We start from the raw sequence: 13,903 nt of genomic DNA, 5'->3' as shown, positions 1-13,903 counted from the left end.
ATTGCCTAATAATATAATAATAATAACAATATAATTATATTATTATATAATAATTATACAATTATAATTATATAATAATATCTTTACAATTATATAAAATTATATTATATAATTATAAAATTATATAAAATAAAATTATATATTAATATATTAAAATAAAACATATACTATATAATTATATTATAATTATATAATAATATACTATAATGTATATTATAAATTAATATATTATATAATATATAATATTGATATAGGATATATAATATGTTACATATTATATATCATATGATATGTGATATATATAATATATAATATTATAACATAATATATATAATGCACATATAATTATATATATATAATATATATTCTAATATTGTATATATAATTTATATAATATAATATATCATAACATATTATAACATATTATATATATTATAATATTATTGATATATATATATAATATATACATATTATATATATAATTTATAATACAACATATTATATTATACTATATTACATATATTCTAACATTATTGATATCTATTATATAATATTATATACATATAATATATGATATGTAATATTATATAATGTATAATATATATTATGATAATGTATAATAATATATATATATAATATAATATATATAGATTATATTCAGTTCAGTTCAGTTTAGTTCAGTTGCTCAGTCGTGTCCAACTCTTTGTGACCCCATGAATCGCAGTACACCAGGCCTCCCTGTCCATCACCAACTCCCAGAGTTCACCCAAACCCACGTAGAGTTGGTGATGCCATCCAGCCATCTCATCCTCTGTCCGCTTCTCCTCCTGCCCCCAATCCCTCCCAGCATCAGAGTCTTTTCCAGTGAGTCAACTCTTCTCATGAGGTGGCCAAAGTATTGGAGTTTAAGCTTTAGCATCAGTCCTTCCAATGAACACCCAGGACTGATCTCCTTTAGAACGGACTGGTTGGATCTCCTTGCGGTCCAAGGGACTCTCAGGAGTCTTCTCCAACACCACAGTTCAAAAGCATCAATTCTTCAACACTCAGCCTTCTTCACAGTCCAACTCTCACATCCATACATGACCACTGGAGAAACCATAGCCTTGACCAGACGGACCTTTGTTGGCAAAGTAATGTCTCTGCTTTTGAATATGCTATCTAGGTTGGTCATAACTTTCCTTCCAAGGCGTAAGCGTCTTTTAATTTCATGGCTGCAATCACCATCTGTAGTGATTTTGGAGCCCAAAAAGATAAAGTCTGACACTGTTTCCACTGTTTCCACATCTATTTCCCATGAAGTGATGGAACCAGATGCCATGATCTTCGTTTTCTGAATGTTGAGTTTTAAGCCAACTTTTTCACTCTCCTCTTTCACTTTCATCAAGAGGCTTTTAGTTCCTCTTCACTTTCTGCCATAAGGGTGGTATCATCTGCATATCTGAGGTTATTGATATTTCTCCTGGCAATCTTGATTCCAGCTTGTGTTTCTTCCAGCCCAGCGTTTCTCATGATGTACTCTGCATATAAGTTAAATAAGCAGGGTGACAATATACAGCCTTGACATACTCCTTTTCCTATTTGGAACCAGTCTGTTGTTCCATGTCCAGTTCTAACAGTTGCTTCCTGACCTGCATATAGGTTTCTCAAGAGGCAGGTCAGGTGGTCTGGTATTCCCATCTCTTTCAGGATTTTCCACAGTTTATTGTGATCCACACAGTCAAAGGCTTTGGCATAGTCAATAAAGCAGAAATGGATGTTTTTCTGGAACCCTCTTGCTTTTTCCATGATCCAGCGGATGTTGGCAATTTGATCTCTGGTTCCTCTGCCTTTTCTAAAACCAGCTTGAACATCTGGAAGTTCACGGTTCACATATCGCTGAAGCCTGGCTTGGAGAATTTTGAGCATTACTTTACTAGCATGTGAGATGAGTGCAATTGTGCGGTAGTCTGAGCATTCTTTGGCATTGCCTTTCTTTGGGATTGGAATGAAAACTGACCTTTTCCAGTCCTGTGGCCACTGCTGAGTTTTCCCAATTTGCTGGCATATGGAGTGCAGCACTTTCACAGCATCATCTTTCAGGATTTGAAATAGCTCAACTGGAAATCCATCACCTCCACTAGCTTTGTTCGTAGTGATACTTTCTAAGGCCCACTTGACTTCACATTCCAGGATGTCTGGCTCTAGGTGAGTGATCACACCATCATGATTATCTGGGTGGTGAAGATCTTTTTTGTACAGTTCTTCTGTGTATTCTTGCCACCTCTTCTTAATATCTTCTGCTTCTGTTAGGTCCATACCATTCTGTCCTTTATCAAGCCCATCTTTGCATGAAATGTTCCCTTAGTATCTCTAATTTTCTTGAAGAGATCTCTAGTCTTTCCCATTCTGTTGTTTTCCTCTCTTTCTTTGCATTGATCGCTGAGGAAGACCTTCTTATCTCTCCTTGCTATTCTTTGGAACTATATAATATAATCAATGTATAATAATATATATAATATATATGGATTATATTATATATATATACTCTCTCACTACCTCTCCCCCTGGCAACCACAAATTTGTTTACTATCTGTGAGTCTGTTTCTGTTTTGTAGACAGATTTATTTTTGTTATATATATATTATATTATATATAATATTATATTATATGTAGTATTATAAATATATTACATATATAATACTATATATAGTATTATATATACTATATATGTAATACTATATCACTTTGCTGTACAGCAGAAATTAATACAGCACTGTACATCAACTATACTTCAATAAAATAAATTTTTTTTTTTAAAAAAGGAAAGTGCGTTTGCATGAGGAACCTCTGAACCTAGTCCTGTATCTGCTCAGTCAAACTTTCTGGGAGAAATGTGGTATTCTCCATCTCTTCTCCAGACGAGGGACTTTTTTTTTACTTTAGACACAGTCCAAGAATGCTTAAAAGAAAAGAAACTACAAGGGAATGCATGAGTTTGTACGAATGCTTAAAAGGAAAAAAAGAAGCTATGAGTGAATGCATGAGTACATAAATGTCTAAAGGCATAAATACATCAGTTCAACTCAGGTAGGATTTTTATAAACTTTTGTATTGAAGCATAGTGTTAATACTTTGAAAATTTGAGCAAACACTGTAAATGTTTAACTCAAATTTTCACAAAGTGAACACACTCAGTTAATTAAGAACTCAGGTAACTCACGTAAATAAGAAAAAGATCATGACCAACATCCCTGGAGGCCCTCTCACACCCTCTTCCATGACTGCTTTCCCAAAATGTAATCACTATTCTGTCTTCTGTCTCAACTGCTTTTTACTGTATCCAGCTTTCCTAGCAGATCTGGGCAAGATAGTTGGCCTGCCACAAGCTAGTGCAACATAGCTAAAAAGCAGAAAACCTGCCTTCCTCAATTCATACAGCTTTTAAAAATGTTATTATGTTTGATACAGTACGGGGGTGGGGACTCCAATAATAAGTGTAATGAGGCTTCAGATATTTTTTGTTGTGGTAAAATATAACATTTATCACTGCTTGTAAGTATACAATTAAGTGGCAATAAATACCTTCACAGTGTTGTATAACTGTCACAAACTGTCTGTAGCTGAAAGTTCTTCATCGTCCCCAACCAAAACACCATACTCATTTCATAACACCTCTCCTTCCTTGCTTTGCCCAGCCCCTGACCACCTCTATTCTACTTTGCCTCTATGCATTTGACTGCTCTAGGTGCCTCATGTAAAGTGGAAGCATATTTACAGTGCTGCTTCTGTGTTTGGCTTACTTCACTCAGCATAATTTTTAAGGTCCATCCATGAAGGGGACGACAGAGGATGAGATGGCTGGATAGCATCACCAACTCGATGGACGTGAGTCTCAGCGAACTCCGGGAGTTGGTGCTGGACAGGGAGGCCTGGCATGCTGCGATTCATGGGGTCACAAAGAGTCGGACACGACTGAGCGACTGATCTGATCTGATCTGATGTTGTAGCATATGTCAAAATTACATTCTTTTTTATGATCGAATACTGTTGCATTGTATGCATATACTCTATTTTGTTTATCCAGGGATCTGCTGCTAGGCAATTAAATTGTTTCCATCTTATGGCTATTGTGAAAAACCCTGCTGTGAACACTGATGTACAAATATCTGTTCAAGTCTGAGGTCTTAAAATGGCCCTGTGGGGACCTATTCCCTACTTCATAAATAAGCAATTGGGCGACTTCCAGCTCTGAGGCTCCATGTAATGAATTGCCTCCCAAAAGAAGGTCAAAGGTACACACATGCGCCCCACCCCCAAGAATGTACAGGCTTCTCCTGTGCCCACTGTGTGTGGCAAAACTGAACAATGGCATGGTTGGAGCAGCCCCTCCCTCCACAGCTGCAGTCCTAGGAAAACAGAGGACAGTCTCTGGGTGAGAAGTGTTCAAACTGAGCCTGCCATCCTGGTCTGACCCACCAGATCAGGTGCCGACTGGGGGTCTCAGGGTGAGGGGGGTTCTGGCCCAGGAGGGTATATCTTTGGTGGAGAGGCATGGGCATCTGCTTTCACGCTTGGTGGCAGGAGTTACTCCCCACCATGCCTCAGATGGTGGGAGGGACGGACTCAGTCTATTCCAGAGGTGAAAACTGGCAGCCAGCAGGTTACAAGTAACCCATGGGTGGGTTTTTTTCAGCTGGTATGTTTTGGCGTTTAAAAAACAGTTAGGTGTCAACATCTGAAAAACAGGAATTTTTGCTTAAAATTCAAATTCCTGTTTCCTTTCTAAATAAACTTAGAAGAGCTGGTGGTCCTGCATGCCCAGCAATGGCTGCCCCTGTAGATCAGACCTCTGGTCTCACAGGCAGCCTTGGCCCCTCAACTCATCTGCTGGGCCCTATAGCATCAGACCTCTTTCAGCTATAATTCTTTTTCAACCAATCAAGAAATGTTTCATAAGTCCCAGAAAATGAAAGTTCAGATTTAAGAACTTGTTAGTTGACTGGTGCATAATAACCAAAGTGTGGGTGTGGCTAGACTACTTTATCCGAGTTCCAGCTCTATGATTTGTTATGCTGCCCCCGACATGCCTGCAAGTCTTATAACTGCCCAACTGCAAGACCGAAGAAACTCTGTAGACAGTAACACAGACATCAACTCTATGGAATCTTACATGCCTTAAGCAAAAATATTAATAAATAAAGGTCCTGTCGCAACACTGCCACCTTGTATGGCAGGTGGGAGGATATGGCAGTCATCTTCGTTACTCCTGGGAAGGAGGAGGCTACCATGTATGGGTGAAGGGGGATTGACATCAGGTTGGCTTATCAGTTTCCAGGGAAACCAGCAGCTGGGGCAGGGGGCAAGTGCACAGGCAGCTACTGATTAAGCCCTATGATTAAGAGGATTGGGTAGTCAAAAGAGTAAGCAGGGACTGGTCAGGCAGGCGGTGTACAGAGAGCAAGAGAACAGCCATCTTGAGCAGCTAGAACATACAGATTCATTAACTGTGTGTCCTTGAGCAAGTTACTTCACTACTCTGGGTCTCAGTTTCCTTAACCTTATGATGATAATAACAATACCACTTTCCTCCCAGGACTGTTATGAGGCTGAAATGAATTAACACATATACCATACATTGGAAAGTGCCTGTGTCATGGAAAATGGGAAGGGGTACACGAAGAAGTGCTTATGGCATTGGGGGCCTTGAAGGTGCCCCAGCACCAGCTTGACAGGGATGTGTCAAGCCCAGCTCCTCTGTAGGCTGTGTGGTCTTAGACGAATCATTTAACCCAGCTGAAGGTCCTTTGAGAATGTGGAGATACTTCACAGTGCAGAGACTCTACAATTGGCAGTTATTAGTATTAAGTGTTTGCTAAATACTCTTGGCTTCCTTCCACAGCCTCCACAAGCCCTGTTGCCCACCACTTTCAGGGCTGGGGAATGGATATTGATCTGGAAGACTGGGAGATTGAGCTGAAAAGAACAAAAGCACCATTGTGAGCACGTGGGCTCACAATTTCCTTTCTGTCCTTTCAATGTGCAGGAATGTCATTTGGGACCTGAGTGGGAAGGGCGTGGGAATCCGTCCACAGTCTACCAGCTAGTCTCAGGGAAGGCCAAAGAACTACCAGGACACCAGAGGAGACACAGCCCTGCAAGGTCCTCATGTGTCTTGTTATGTAGGTGAAGAATTTGGGGCCCAGAGTAGGAAAGAGACTTGCCTCATGATACAGAGCAAATCAAGGGCGAGAACCAGAGCCTTACACAGGGGGCAGCAGGTAGTCCCACTGTTCCAGGTCTTCTATTCTTTGGGGGCATTTGAGACATTTCTCAGTTGGTAAAGAATCCGCCTGCAATGCGGGAGACCTGGGTTAGATTCCTGGGTTGGGAAGATCCCCTGGAGAAGGGAAAAGGCTACCCACTCCAGTATTCTGGCCTGGAGAATCCTATGGACTATACAGTTCATGGGGTCTCAAAGAGTCAGACACAACTGAGCGACTTTAACTTCACTTCATTCAGACCTTTGACCTTTACTCCAAATGAAGTTGTATATTCTATCATTAAACACGCTGACAAAATGGCAAAAGCAAACATTTCTACTGCAACTTAAATACTTAGAAGTGCACTTGGCATCCTGGAAGCCTGAAAGTCCATGGCTTTGTCTTTCTATCCCAGAAAGTGAAAGGAAAGTGAAGTCGCTCAGTTGTGTCCAACTCTGCGACCCCATGGACTATAGCCTACCAGGCTCCTCTGTCCATGGGATTTTCCAGGCAAGAGTACTGGAGTGGATTGCCACTTCCTTCTCCAGCGAATCTTCCTGACCCAGGGATTGAACCCTGGTCTCCTGCATTGTTGACAGATACATTACCGTCTGAGCCACCAGGGAAGTCCTTTCTAGCCCAAAGTTGCTATAAAATTTAGTACAGGTCAGGGTGGGCCAGAGAGATAGGTTGAAGCAAGATCAGGCAAGACCAGACAGGTTTCATTAAGGAGTTTTCACTTTGAGCTTCATCCTGAGGCAGTAGACAACACTGGAGAGATCTAAAAGAAAGAACAGAAAGATCGTGCTGGCTGCAAAGATCTCCCCAGACCACAAGGAGTGTGGTTTAGCTCTGGCTGGTACCCAGAAGGAGGCAGGAAGGAGAAGGGAGTACCAGGGTCTTCAGAGTGCTCATCTCAGCCATCTCCATGGTGACATGGGAAGATGGTACAGTTCCTCTCAAGGAAATTTCCTAATTAAAATTTCAAGTGTTTTCAGGCTGGCCTAGACCCTGGCTTCACCCGTCTTCTCTCTGAACACAAACAGGTAAGCTGAGAAGTGGAGGGAGTAGAGAAGGAAACGGTAGGTTGAGATGAGGGGCCCCAGCAGAGACCTCAGCCGTGCCACCAGCCTCCGCAGCCTTGGACACCCATCCTCTATTCTACCTAGAGGGTCCCCAGGCCCAACATCTAATGGAAATCAAGTTGTGTCTCTTCAGAATAAGAAAAGCTTTTCTCCTGCCACTTACTCAGAGAGGCTCAAGGGAAGCGACCAGTACTTTTTTCCAGAGGTCTAGGTGGTCATGACAGAGAAGGCGATGGCAACCCACTCCAATATTCTTGCCTGGAAAATCCCATGGACGGAGGAGCCTGGTGGGCTGCAGTCCATGGGGTTGCTGAGTCGAACATGACTGAGCGACTTCACTTTCACTTTTCTCTTTCATGCATTGGAGAAGGAAATGGCAACCCACTCCAGTGTTCTTGCCTGGAGAATCCCAGGGACGGGGGAGCCTGGTGGGCTGCACAGAGTCGGACATGACTGAAGCAACTTAGCAGCAGCAGCAGCAGCAGATGGTCATGAATTCATGAGCTCCTTAGAGACCTCTTTAAGTTCTCCCTTTTCTAGCCTTTCCTCTCTCACTCTCATCCCTTGTCATCCCACTTCCCTATATTTTGTAGATGCAGAAACAGAGGCCCACATTAAAGAGGTGACTTACATAAAGATTAAAATTCTATAGGAACTTCCTAAAGAAATTACACGTAGAACTACAGCCTACCAGGCTCCTCTGTCCATGGAATTCTCCAGACAAGAATACTGGAGTGGGTTGCCATTCCCTTCTCCAGGGATTGAATAAGGAGCCCAGGGATTGAATAAGGGGCTCTCTCATTGCCGGCAAATTCTTTACCATCTGAGCCCTCAGGGAAGCCCAGAATTACTATATGATCCTGCAATTTCATTTCTGGATATACACCCCAAAGAACTGAAAGCAGGGAATTGAACAGATATTTGTACACCAATATTCAGAGCAGCATTACTCACAAAAGTTTGCCTTTTGTGAGTAATGCCCAAATGCCCACCAACTGATGAATGGGTAAGCAAAATGTAGTATATTCATGAGATGGGATATTTATTCTGCCTTAACAAAAAAGGAAATTCTGATATATGCTGCAACACGGATGAACTTTGAAAACATTATGCTAAGTGAAATAAGCCAGACACAAAAAGATAAAATATTGTGTGGTTTCACTTACATGTGGCACTTAGAATAATCAAATTTATAGAGACAAGGAACTTCCCAGTGATCCAGTGGCTCAGCCCCTGGGCTCCTGGTGCAGGGGGCCTTGGTTCAATCTCTGGTCAGAGAACCAAATTCCCACATGCCATGACTAAAGATCCTACATGTTGAAACTGGAAGATCCCATGTGTTGCAACCAAGGCCCCTCGCAGCCAAGAAAAAAAAAATTATAGAGACAAAAATTAGAATGGTGGTTACCAGGGGCTGAGGGGAGAATGGGGAATTGTTTAAAGGGGACAGAGTTTCAATCTGGGAAGATGAAATAGTTCTGGAGTAGGATGGTGGTGATGGTTGCACAACAATGTGAATATATGAATGCCACTGAACTATACACTTAAAAATGGTTAAAATAGTAAATTTTGTTTATTTTACTGTAATTTAAAAAAATGAAACACATACAGAGTACAGGGTGGTACCCAATCCAGAATTACCCATTGCCTCTGATTATTTATAGCCACTGTATCTCTTTTAACCTAGCAAAAAGTCATTTTTAAAAATACAATACTTACTTGTTGAACACACCAGGTGGGTTGTTATGGAAAATTTCTCACTTTCTGATTTTGTGCTTCTGTTTCTTTGTGCTGTCATTTGTCTGGTTCCTCAACTTTCTTTATTTCCGGTAAATTGGAATTAATATCTAATGGTTGATGTGCCTGTGTGCTCAGCCGCTTCAGTTGTGTTCAACTGTAACCCTATGGCCTGTAGCCCAGCAGGCTCCTCTGTCCATGGGATTCTTCAGGCAAGAATACTGGAGTGGGTTGCCAGGCTCTCCTCCAAGGGATCTTCCAAATACAGGGATCAAACCACCCCTCTTTCCCTCCTGCTTCTTCTGCTTTGCAGGAAGATTCTTTACCCACTGAGCCACCTGGGAAGCCCCGATTGATAGATCCAGGTAAAACATTTTTTTGGCTAGAATAAATAATTACCATTGATCTTGCATACTTCAGATTATATCACCACTGAAGACACAATCTTGCTGAAGGTTAGTAAACCACTAGCAAAACTCAAGATTACTTTCTCAGATGGTGACAGTCTGATATCTCCATGTTACACTTAGATTGTCCCCCCTGCCTCTAGAAGGTAACCCATGTAGCCTCAATCATTTAACCTTGATGGATAAGCCTCCTTTACAAGGGTTTGCAGATTTCTGCTTTTTCTAATCTTATATTTTCCCCCTACCCTAGAAAGAAGAGCACTCCCTCATCAACTGGGACTCTATTACTGCTAGAAAAGCAGAATAAATCTTTAATTCTTTTCGTTTTAGTGTGGAGAGGTTTGCAGTAATGGGCACTTCCCACACAGAGATGCTATCATACTGAAAGACAAATGTTTTCACCTTTTAGCTGTGTGTGAGCAAACGCCATAACTAATTCAGTTAATTTCTGAGACTACGTTAGCTTTTATACCGTCTATTATTTTGTTGAACCACCTTCGCGCCACAGAAAAGTGCCAGATACCTCAAAGCCACCGGGGGCCGTGAGAGGCCAGCCCGCTCTACAGCTGTGCTTTGTATTCTGATTTTCACTGGAAGGTATGCAGGACGTTCCTCCGAGCCAGATGTTGTGTCTGGCCACGGAGGTGTCGAGGACGTTCTGGGTCCCCGGAGCTGCAGGGGTGAGCGCTCTGCCAGCAGAGATCTCCGGAATAAACAGCAGTCACCCTACGCTCACTTCCGCTTCGGGGTCGTTTGCATCAGTCCCCTTCATCGCTCACCGCTAGAGGGCCGTTTATATACTTTTTAAAATAGTATAAGTTTCCATGCACACAATCAGAAATGAAACACAGTTTTGAGAGTAGTTAAAAAAGAAAAAAAAAAAGAAAACTTTACCGAAAAAATTATGAGAAAAAATTTACATGCAAGTCTTAAAACAGGTTAAAATAATCTTGATATTTTTGAAAGGACCTAAGAAAAACACAGATCATCAACTGCCCGGCTAGCTCAGTCGGTAGAGCATGGGACTCTTAATCCCAGGGTCGTGGGTTCGAGCCCCACGTTGGGCGGTTGCTTTATGATGTCTTTCCAACGTGATATCAGTTCTCACCATCTTTAAAAAGTGACCTCAAACCAAAAGTTCTTGTTTTCAAACAATACATTAAAAACTACTAAAACTGAACAAGTTTAAAAAGGAAACATTAAAACTAGAAAACAATTTCAGATTATAAATACACAGCTAAAGAGTATATGTGTAGAGAAGTATTTGTTACTGAGTGGTCTATTTGAAAGGCAGTGGAATGCCAAAGGTTAAGAGATAGAGGACATGAAAAATTAATGAAATTGTAGGGTTGAAGTGATCTCTGTCAAGATGTTTGAAATGCATAGTTTTTACTTTATGCTCTGCCATACGCGAAAATTAGTTTGGATATCAGCTTTGATTCACAGGGTTTCCTATGCATATTCATTTCATATCCTTGAATTCCTCTAAGTAAATTAATTTACTTTGGCATATGGGAAGGGCTTGTGGTTTTTATGGGCTATTTAAACCACTGTGGCTTCTCTGGTGGCTCAGATGGTAAAGCGCCTGCCGGCAATGTGTGAACCCCAGGGGTTTGATCCCTGGGTTGGGAAGATCCTCTGGAGAAGGAAATGGCAACCCACTCCATTACTGGTAGGCTACAGTCCATGGGGTTGCAAACAGTCAGACACAACTGAGGGGCTTCACTTAAACCACTGTAAGATTGTTTTAGTGATTAGTTAATCAGGTAGCTATTGTGGACAGACACAGGACTTAATCCTTTTTTTCCTAAGTTAGTGATCCAAACTGCAGCAATTTTGGAGTCTCATATTTCATTTAATATCCTGTGATAAACCATAATGGAAAATAGTAAAAAAAGAAGGTAAATATACGTGTCTGTTTGAGTGCTGAGTGATAGTCGCTCAGTCAGACTCTTTGCAACCCCATGAACTGAGGCACCAGGCTCCTTTGTCCATGGAATTCTCCAGGCAGGAAAGAATACTGGAGTGGGTTGCCATTTCCTTCTCCAGGGGATCTTCCTGACCCAGGGATCCTGCATTGCAGGAAGATTCTTTACCATCTGAGCCACAAGGGAAGTATGTGTACATACATGTGTGTGTATATACATGTATATGTATGTATAACTGAATCAATTTGTTGTATAGCAGAAATTAACACAACACTGTAAATAAACTATAACTCAAAAAAAAAAAAAAAAAAAACCTTCAAAGCAAGTAATTATCTTTTCATTAGTATGTTTCCCTAAAAGAACTCAATTCCTTAGGTCAAAACTTTGCTTTTATGTTCACAAATGAAAATTCTTTTCTTGTCTTAAATATTTTCTGTATTCCCTGCAATTCTCAAACATTCTCCACACTGACCATATGTTATAATCATTAATTCAAGATACAGTTTCAGGCTTTGGAAGAAACACATGAAAAATTTCACAATAAAAAATGAAGATCCCTAAATACTTCTGTTGTTACAAAGGAATATTTAATCTCTAGGTGATGGTAGGTGAAGTAGAATTTTTAAAAAGGCAACTCGGCCAGAGAAAAAGCAAGCTAGTAAATTGATGAGGAAGTCAATGAAGATATATTTACTTTTAAATATACATCCATTTTTTAAATTAAAGATCATTGTTATGGGTTGAATTTGAGTCCTCCTGATAGTCATATGCTGGAGTTTTAACCCCTAGGACTTCAGAATGTGACCTTATTTGAAAATAGGGTTGTTACAGATGTAATTAGTTATGAGGTCATATCAGAGTAGATTGCATTTTTAATCCAATTTGACTGATGTCTTTATAAAAGGGGGAAATATGGACACCCCATGCACACAGAAATGCACACCTAGACGCATGGGAGAATGCCATGTGAAATAAAGGCAGAGATCAGGGTGATTCGTTTATAAGCCAAGGGATGCCAAAATTTGCCGGCAGACAACTAAAAGCTAGGGGAAAATCCTGAGACAGATTCTCCCTCAGGGCCCTCAGAAAGAACCAAACCTACCAGCACCTTGATCCTGGATTTCTAGCCTCCAGAACTGTGAGGCCACATTTTGTGTTTAACCATCCAGTTTGTGGTATTTTGTTATGATGGCCCCAGGAAACTAACATGATCATTGTTCTTTTGGGAGGTGATTTTGATTTTAAATTTATTTCAGTATACCTTATATTAAGTAGTTGTCATCATCTTCATTTCCCTTAATTTCCAAAGCTGTAGGAAAACAATGGTTTGGATGTGGACCTACATTCAGCTCAAGTGAGGACATTATGATCACAGCTCCATCAGAAGTAGCATTTAGAAATGACTGCAGTCTCAGACAACATTTTCGTATTGTTGACTGGTGATTCATTATGTTGGCTAATGATTTATAACAGTTTGTACCAAAAGAATGTTTTCAAAGATATACTAAATTAAACATTTTATTCTCCCATGGAATACTTGGAGACTTTATATTTAATTATTCAATAAATAAATCATTTTAAGAAACTGTGCTAATTCTCAGTGGTCCAGTTTCTTCAACAAGTAAATGGCAAGAAGAAGAGAGAGATAGAATGAATTCAATCAAATGAAATGCATGGACTGTGTTTGGATCCTGATTTGAACCAACCAGTCATAAGATTATAATCTGACATACACAATAGAATCAGAAGATCACATGAGACAATGCTGGGAATCTGAACACTGACTGGATAATTGAAGATATTAAGGAGCTATTTTTAAATGCAATAATGGTATTATTGTGTTTTTTGAAAAGCCCTTATTTTTTAGAGATATGTACTTACTTGTTTAGGAATGAAATAGACATGATATTTGGAATTTGTGTGTATTTTGCTAGGGGTGGAATAATTGGGTACCAAAGACACAAGATTGGCCATATGTTAATAGCTATGAGATGGCTGGATGGCATCACTGAATCGATGGATGTGAGTCTCAGTGAACTCCGGGAGTTGGTGATGGACAGGGAGGCCTGGCGTGCTGCGATTCGTGGGGTCGCAAAGAGTCGGACACGATTGAGCGACTGATCTGATCTGATGGAGGCTCAGAGAGGAGTATGCCAGGGTTCATTGTACAGTTCCCTTTACTCTTGTTTATAGTTTTAAATTTCTATTCATTTACATACTGTCTCATTATGCAAAAATGAAAGTATCTTAACCTCCTTAGCCCAGTGATCAAATTTAGCATCACTAATGAGACAACCAGACATCATGTACCTCCTGATATGTTGCAATGACAAGTGCAGAGCATCACCTATAAATTGTTCTTGTCAAAAACTCTCAACTTAGATCTAATTGAGTCTTTAGATGTGACTTAAGTTTATAGGAAATATAGGAAAAGTGAAATGAGTTCAGTAACCCCATGAATAAACAGACAAATGCAGATTATCAGACATTCAAAAGAATCAGTT

At 40.2% G+C, this 13,903-nt stretch overlaps 1 non-coding gene across 1 annotated transcript; it reads left to right on the top strand.

Annotated features, from left to right (window-relative positions):
* The first annotated feature begins 10,465 nt into the window (after positions 1 to 10,465).
* On the top strand, positions 10,466 to 10,538 carry TRNAK-CUU (transfer RNA lysine (anticodon CUU)). The gene has a single exon. It is a non-coding gene; the product is annotated as a tRNA-Lys (tRNA).
* Positions 10,539 to 13,903: the final 3,365 nt, after the last annotated feature.

The sequence above is a fragment of the Bos taurus genome, chromosome 21 (genome assembly GCF_002263795.3).
Source record: "Bos taurus isolate L1 Dominette 01449 registration number 42190680 breed Hereford chromosome 21, ARS-UCD2.0, whole genome shotgun sequence".
Taxonomy (NCBI): Eukaryota; Metazoa; Chordata; class Mammalia; order Artiodactyla; family Bovidae; genus Bos; species Bos taurus.
Note: the sequence above shows the minus strand (reverse complement) of the source record. Positions and strands in the feature narration are given on the sequence as shown.